This window comes from Nicotiana tabacum, chromosome 5 (assembly GCF_000715075.1).
Source record: "Nicotiana tabacum cultivar K326 chromosome 5, ASM71507v2, whole genome shotgun sequence".
Taxonomy (NCBI): Eukaryota; Viridiplantae; Streptophyta; class Magnoliopsida; order Solanales; family Solanaceae; genus Nicotiana; species Nicotiana tabacum.
The window spans coordinates 47,444,301-47,453,107 of record NC_134084.1 but is presented as its reverse complement, the minus strand read 5'-3'; the positions used below and the strand labels follow the sequence as shown (position 1 = coordinate 47,453,107).

General features: G+C 40.5%; 1 non-coding gene across 1 annotated transcript; it reads right to left on the bottom strand.

Annotated features, from left to right (window-relative positions):
• Positions 1–2,033: 2,033 nt before the first annotated feature.
• LOC142181347 (small nucleolar RNA R71) lies at positions 2,034–2,139 on the bottom strand. Its single transcript, XR_012710014.1, has one exon. It is a non-coding gene; the product is annotated as a small nucleolar RNA R71 (small nucleolar RNA).
• Positions 2,140–8,807: the final 6,668 nt, after the last annotated feature.

The window sequence follows — 8,807 nt, the reverse complement described above, 5'->3', positions numbered from 1 at the left end:
TTATGGTATGTGACTTGCCGGAGCGGTTGGTTTGTTCCGGGGATGTGATAGTAGGCTATAACTATGTATTCTGGCCACTATTTGCACTCTAAATTGGCTGCACTTTACTGATGTTTGAGTGTTAAATGGTAGTAAATTGCTCTGATTGAGTATTATATGCTTCGCAAGAGCAATTCTGGGCTACAATAACGTTAAAGCGTGTTTTGAGCTAATATGGAGCATTGAAGGCCAAGTAAAAACTTATGGAGTAAATTGGGAGTTCGTTAGCGGATCGAATGAGATTAGCGCACTTAAAAAGAAGAACAAAGAAGAGTGCAAAAATTTACCCAGGTGCACGGCCGCGCACTGACCACGCAAGTCAGGCAGAAACTGGCCAAAGTGCGCGACCAGATGCACGGTCACCTGCCCAGGTGTGCGGCCGCGCACGTCGTTCCAAGAAAAATTATTCCATGACTAAAATTGTAATTCTAGCTGCGACTTTCCTTGACCTATATGAAGCCTAGCTCGCCCAAAAAGAGGGTATTCAAGTTTTGAGAAGAATTTTGAAGGCAAGAACAGGCAAGGAGCAAAATGGAAGATTCGGAAACGAGTTTTTATCTTTCTTCCTCCCCTTTTTATCATTGATGATGAATTCTTATGTTGTGATTGTGAAAACAATTATGAGTAGCTAAACTCCTAATCTAGGGTTTTGATGGAACCTATTGGAGGATGATTTTCCTATTACGTTAATATAGATTTGTCGTAGTATTTTCTCTATTTGTTCAACTACGTTATTAGTGTTGTTGATTGAAGGGCCCTCAATCGACTGTACCTATTTAGTGTGCATTACTCGGGAGAAAGTGCATATTTAGGTAGTTTTTGAACAACATCACTCCTAATGTATATGAGGGATCAATACGGAGGGTTTAAAGGTGGGATTAGGGATAGCGAAACCTTAGTGCGATCCGAGTGAGCTGTACTTAATTTCAGCTAGCGTAATTCTGGAGAATACGTCTAGTAAATTGTGGTAGTTACTCAGAAGAGATTTAATACACAAAGAGTGCTCATGATCGATAGAGAAGACTTAGGCAAATTTATAGAAAACGTAGCAGAAACGATTCCGACAATAGGGGAAATCATAACCTTAGATCATTCCAATTCTTGTCTACAACTCGTTCGTAGTTAGTTATTATTTATTGCATTTTCATTACATAATATTTAGTTAGTAAATATTCAATTTGTTACTTAAATATTTCTGAAGATAAATTACGTGAATTTGTTTGAGTCTAGTAGATGTGTTTAATAGGTTAATTCTTTGTGGGATTCGACTCCGGACTTGTAAACCAGATTATATTTGTAACGACTGCTTAGCTCTTTTTATAAGGCATAGATGGGCGTGATCAAATTTTGACTACACTAAAATTCTTAGTGTAGTCAATTTTCTTCAATTTAAACTAAATACATTGAAATTCTAACGTTTGTAGTCTTGAATGTTACAGGTGCATTCCTAGAAACTCCTCAAGAACTGGTGAATTGTTCGAAGCATTATCAGATCCTGAGAAAGTTTTCAAGGGCACTAAACAACAACAGAACAAATCGAACCAGACATGGGAAACGAAGTAGGAAATCTAAACAAAAGAAACAATGTGAATGACCCGAACAATTAGGGTGTGGTGCCTCTTGTGCCAGAAACAGCATTACATGATTGTACACAACCCACCGCCGACAACCTGGCAACCGCAATTTCAGTCCCTCAAATACAAGCAGAATCATTTCAAATCACAAACAACATGCTACATTTATTACAGAACAAGGGACTGTTCTCAAGGTCATACATTGAAGATCTTCAGCAGCATCTGAAGAATTTTTTGTCGATATGTGTCACGCAAAAGCAACCTAATGTGACACCAAAAGCAATAAAGTTGTTGTTTCCATTCTCGGTGACAGGAGAGGCTCAGACTTGGCTTAATTCACTCCCCATAAACTCCATCACTACTTGAGAGGAATTAGTCAAGCAATTTGTGAACAAGTTCTACCCACCCAATAAAACTGCTAAACAAACTGATGAGATATTGAGCTTCAGGTAGAAACCAACAGAAAAAATACAAAAACATGGGAGAGGTTCAAGGGTATGCTGGTTAAGTGTCCACATCATGGCATTGTAGAGCAGATGTTAGGGCAAAGGTTTTACATGGGATTGGCAGATAGCTTAAAGGACAATGTTGATACTTCAGCAGATGGAGCATTTTTGAGCAAAACATTCAGAGAATGCAAGATCCTACTTGATAAGATGCCCCAAAACTCAGGATGGATGACAAGAGACTCTACAATTACTCATGTAGTTTATTCAGTGGCTTTGGACCCAAACAACTCCATAGCTAAAAGTATGGCCACTCTAATGATGTAAATGAGTATTCTCACCAAAAAGATCAATGAATCAAGCCAGAAGCAGCAAGTACACATAATAGATGCAACTAATGGGGGCTTATGTACACCATGCATTAACCAACCATATATTTTCTCGTGTAGTGCGGAAGGTGACAACGAGCAATATCAGAAAGATATGAACTATGTGGCAAACTATGAGGGACAGAGGCAAGGTGGTTAGAATTGGGGACAATAGAATCAACAATATAGACCAGCAGCACAACAACAGTACAATAACAACAACAATCCTGGAGCTATGTGACCACAGGGTCAAGTGGTTCTTTACTAAAGGCAAAAGGGTTACAACCAGCAAAATCAACAGCTGGATTATCAATAATCTCAACAACAACAAATTATGAGACAAGATGATGGGTTTGCTGAACTTAAGGGAATGCTGAATAACAAAAACAGAATGTTGCAACAATGTGTCCACTGGAAAAATGCAAGAGAGAGTAGACTCATATGAATCAGCGATAAAAGGTATTGAGATTCAATTAGGATAGATTTCGATGGCTCTAAATAATTGTTCCCATGGGACATTACCTGCAGAAACACAAATCAATCCAAAAGAGCAGGGCCCGAAATAGCTTATGGTAGTGAGTCTACAAAATGGTAGAGACCTAGATCTAGAGCAAGAAATTGCCCGTGAAAGCTGACCTACTAATACACTTGTGCCAGTAACCATTGAGATAGATGATTCAACAGGATTAACAGAGAACAGTACAACATGCGCAAGAGAGCACAAGCAAAGAAAAAGAGGTTGTGAAAGAAACTGAGGTAGCACAAGAAATGACAGTAGAAATAGTGCCTGAGCAAGATAAAACTCAAATCACATGGAAAAAGAGACCTCCAGCACCTTTTCCCCAGAGATTGGACGAATATAAAAAAGATGAGCAGTATAAGAAATTCTTGGATACTTTGAAGCAAATTTAGATGAACATTCTATTGATTGACGCCTTAAAGGAAATGCCTGGTAATGCAAAAATGATAAAGGATTTGATGTCTCGTAAGTTCGACTTTCAAGACTTGGCCACGGTTACACTGACTCAGACATGTAGTCTGTTATGACAAGACCCATAGTTGAGAAGCTGTCTGCCCCAGGGAGTTTCACAATCCCATGCACAATAGGAAACTATGCATTTGCTAAGGCAATTTGTGATTTGGGGGCAAGCATAAACTTGATGCCTCTGGCTATCTACAAAAGGTTAGGCATTAGAAGAGCTAGACCCACATCCATGTTACTATAGATGGCCGACCGGACAGTGAAGAGGCCCTCTGGTATCCTTGATGATGTATTAGTACATGTTGGAAAGTTTGTGTTCCCAGCAAATTTTGTCATTCTTGATTGTCGGGTTGACCAGGAGATTCCCATAATTTTGGGAAGGCCATTCTTGGCCACTGGGATAGCTTTAATTGATTGTGAAACTGGAGAGCTAAAAATGAGACAAAATGATTAAGAGATAACATTCAATGTGCAGAAATCTATGCGCCAACCAAGTTAATTTGCTAATTACTCTCTAATAGATGTTGTGGATGTGATTTTGGAGGAAGAAGATGGGACCTTGAATGCTAAAGACCTGCTAGCAGCCTATCTCATTGACTTAGATGAAGCAAATAGAGAGGACATGTCGGAGTGGGTACTGGATCTTGAAGACCAAAGGTTTTGGAAAAGGGAGCTCGAATTTGAGCCTTTTCACTTAGAAGAAAGGAAAACTCCTCCAGCTAAGCCATCGATAGAAGAGCCACCAAAGTTGGAACTGAAGCCACTACCACCTCATCTCAGGTATGCTTTCTTGGGACCTAACTCAACTTCACCTATTATTATCACATCTAGTTTGTTAGATGTGCAGGCAGAATAACTTTTGCAGGTATTGATGGAGTGCAGGACTACAATTAGTTGGACCATTGCAGATATTAAGGGTATCAGCCCGACATTTTGTATGCATAAGATTTTATTGGGAGAGGAGCACAAACCTTCCAGAGAACATCAAAGAAGGCTGAACCCCAACATGAAAGAAGTTGTGAAGAAAGAAGTGATCAAGTGGTTAGATGCGGGAATCATCTTCTCCATCTCTGACCGTAATTGGGTTAGCCCAGTTCAGTGTGTTCCAAAGAAGGGCGGTATGACTGTAGTGCAAAATGAGAATAATGAGTTGATCTTAACACGGACCGTCACAGATTGGAGAATCTGTATGGATTACAGAAAGTTGAGAAAAGCTACCCGAAAAGACCATTTCCCACTGCCATTCATTGATCAGATGCTAGGTAGATAGGTAGGGAGGTCCCACTTCTGCTTTCTGGATGGATACTCGGGGTATAATCAGATCTCTATTACCCCGGAAGATAGAGAAAATGTCGTTCACCTGCCCTTATGGCATCTATGCCTTTCGAAGAATGCCGTTTGGCCTATGCAACGCACCTGCTACATTCCAAAGGTGCATGATGGCCATCTTCATAGATATGGTAGATGAAATAATGGAGGTCTTCATGGATGACTTCTAGTGGAGGGGAACTTATTCGATGATTGCCTTATGAACTTGAGAAGAGTATTGAAGAGGTGTATCGAGACTAATCTGGTACTCAACTGGGAAAAGTGTCATTTCATGGCACAAGAAGGTATAGTCTTGGGGCACCTAGTGTCGAGTAAAGGCATTGAGGTAGACTGTGCAAAGGTTGATGTGATAGAAAAGCTTCCACCACCCACTTTCGTCAAGGCAATAAGAAGTTTCCTGGGACACGCCGGTTTCTATAGGAGATTTATAAAAGATTTTCCAAAATTGCTAACCCGTTGTTTAAATTGCTTGAAAAAAATCACCCATTTATGTTTTTTGATAATAGTGTTGGGTACTGAGGACCAGGATGGCCGAATATCAAAACCTAAATGTGCTAGGGGTTGATCATCGAAGCCTAGGAAATAACGATAAAGGATTTTAAGCGCTGATTTAGCTAAGAGCCACCTTCATAGTCCATTCATTAGGGTTGTCACCTTCTACCTAGAAAAGTATCCACCGTTTTCTTTATCTGTTAAGCCTCACAGCTATGGGACTTCCTAAAAAAATTGCAATCGCAGTTTATCAACAATTCATAAGACTAACGAGATATTCAACTTAGCTCTCAAAGGTAATCCACTTGGCCCTTTCCCAACCTATACAAGGAAAGTGGAAGATAACGAAAGGGAGACAAGGTCCTAACTAAATAGAACACAAACTCCTATTCCATTTATCATATCATTCGAGTCGATCCGATTCATTATTATCTATAGATAACACAAGAGAGAACTTATGACCTCACGGATAGAGAGGGATTCAAACCCTCGGTATTTCTATAAATACTTCATTTTTCAAGACCAACTCTTTCAACCGCTCAGACATCCATCCCTGGCGGGCGAAACTGCAGGGTAACTTTTGAGGAATTGAAGAAAAGGCTGGTGACAACACCTATCATAGTTGCACCTGACTGGGAGCAACCATTTGACCTGATGCATGACACAAGCGACTATGCGGTGGAAGCAGTTCTTGGGCAGCGGAAAGATAAAGTCATGCATCTAATTTACTATGCAAGCAGAACTATGAGTGGTGCCCAACTAAATTACACAGTGACCGAGAAGGAGATGCTAGCAGTGGTGTTCACATTTGACAAATTCAGGTCATACCTGATAGGATCAAAGGTAATTATTTATACTGACCATGATGCTTTCAGGTACCTAATTGAGAAGAAGGAGTCAAAGCCACACCTGATTCAAAGGGTGTTACTGCTGCAAGAATTTGACTTAGAAATCCATGACCGAAAAGGAATGGAGAACCAAGTGGCTGATCACTTATCGAGGCTTGAAGGAGCCGAGAAGAAGGTTAAGGTGGAAGAGATTGTGGAGACTTTCCCGGATGAACAACTTTTAGCCACGAGTCTTGAGGTAGCGCCATGGTATGCAGACCTTGCAAGCTACCTGGCGAGCAGTATTATTCCCTATGACCTTTCCTCTGTTCTAAAGAAAAAGTTCTTTCATAATTGTCGCATGTATTATTGGGATAAGCCTTATCAGTTTAGGATTTGTGTTGATAATATGATCCGGAGATGTATCCCGAGATAGACCAATCTTCTATTTACATGTGTGTCATGCGTCACCATATGGTGGCCATTTCAGAGGAGTAAAGACAACGGAAAAAATGTTGGATTCGGGCTTCTACTGGCCGATATTATTGAAAGATGCACACTTATGGGTGAAGGGTTGTGATGAATGCCAACGAACTAAGAATATTTCCCATGACATGAGATGCCTATGAACCCAATTCAACAAGTTGAAGTGTTGGATGTATGGGGAATCGACTTCTTGGGGCCTTTCTTCAGCTCATATGGCAACAAGTATCTACTCATAGTTGTGGACTACGTGTCAAAATGGGTGGAGGCTGTAGCACTCCCTACAAATGATGCAAAAGGGGTAATTGGTTTTTTGAGAAAAAAATATATTCACCCGATTTGGCACTCCAAGGGCAATAATCAGTGACAGAGGCACTCACTTCTGTAATCGAGCCTTCGCAAAGTTGTTAGAAAAGTATGATGTACGCCACAAGGTTTCCACCCCATATCATCCACAATTGAGTGGTCAAGTGGAAGTTTTGAATAGAGAGATAAAGAGCCATTTGACAAAGACTGTGAATGCTAAAGAATGGATTGGGCGAGAAAGTTAGACGATGCACTCCGGGCCTATTGTACCGCATTCAAAACTTTGATTCACATGTCGCAGTATAAATTGGTGTTTGGAAAGATGTGTCACTTACCAGTGGAGTTGAAACATAGAGCTTTGTGTGTATTGAGGCAGCTGAATCTCGATATAGAAGTTGCGGGTACAAATAGAGTCATAGAGTTGCTCGAGCTTGATGAGTTTTGCTACCATGCTTTTGAGAGCACAAGACTATACAAGGAGAGAATGAAGATGATGCATGACAAAAATATTCTTGAGCGGAGTTTTACACTCGGAGATATGGTATTGTTATACAATTCAAGATTGAGGTTATTTTCGGGAAAATTAAAGTCAAGATGGTTAGGACCATTTCGTGTGGTAGAGATTCACCCCACTACTGCCGTAGAGATTGCTGTAGAAAATGACTCTCGCACGTTCAAAGTTAATGGGAGCAAGTTAAAACATTATTTTGGCATGGATGACACGAATGTAGTGTCGGTGACTAACTTGCTCGAGCCACCAATGTTGAACAAGCCTTAAGTGCGATGACATGCATCATGCCACGACGTTAAACTAGGCGCTTCATGGGAGGCAACCCATTTTAATATTGTATTTAAAAAAATCAACGTGCGTGACTGTGCATTTTTAGAATTTTCTGCCATAGATGTGCTGCCGCGCATTGACCGCGCACTAACTCTGCACTAGGCGACGTTTGTAGGGTGTTTAATTAGTTATTTTATTTTGTTTTTTCCCTTCGTCATTTTTTTAAAACAATAGCCCGACCCCCTTCTAACCTAATAATCCCGATCTCCCCCTATCTCTTAACCTAAAAATCAAAAAACCCCTCCCTTCTTCCCTACCAAGTTCGAACCACCCTTCCCAAACGCCCCCACCTTTAAAAATCCAACCCCACCCACTCTCTCATCTTCTCTCGTGTGATTTATGTGTTCTTCTCCCCAACCCACATCCTCACAATTCCACCAGGTAAGTGCCCTTGTTTGATTTCTTTGTTTGCTTAAGTTTTTTTTTTAATTTCTGTGCTTTATTTTTTTTCTTGTATTGTAGTAGATTTCCTCTTGTATTGTATTCTAGTTACACTTGTTTGTATGTCAGGATAATAGTCAAATTTCATCAGGATGGGTTAGGTTGACATTGGTATATCTGTGGTTGAATTGGGGTTACCAAATTATTGTTTGTGAGTTCAGAATAATTGTGCACTTTAGGTGTTTGTATAAATGGCACAATGAGTTTGAGAATGTAATTTTATGACAAAGTGTGATGGTGAAGTCTAAGTAACTGCTCTTGGTTCACATATCCTGCTTTCACTGATGGTGGTATTTATTTCAGCTAGTATGATGCCATCCAAGAAACGAAGAACCACAAGTGCCTCCTCTAGTGGTCACGCTGGATCATCCCGGCCGCGAGCTTCAGCTAATGTTCGCCAGTATGATAGTACCAAGTTCGTATACAATGCTGCTCAGGAATGTTTTGGTCATAAGGCCTCCAAGAAACCCATACTAGAGAGGAGAATTGATATGAGGTCCCTCTAGAATGACTGTCCCAGTATGTATCACGAATTGGTCAGGCACAGGCTAGATATCTTGTTTGAAGAACTGAACGAAGCCAATTTAATGATTGTGCGGGTGTTTTATGCAAACTGCCTGGAACATGTGAACCATGTCTGAACGGTGTGAAAAAAGAGTGTGGATGCCTCCATAAAGGT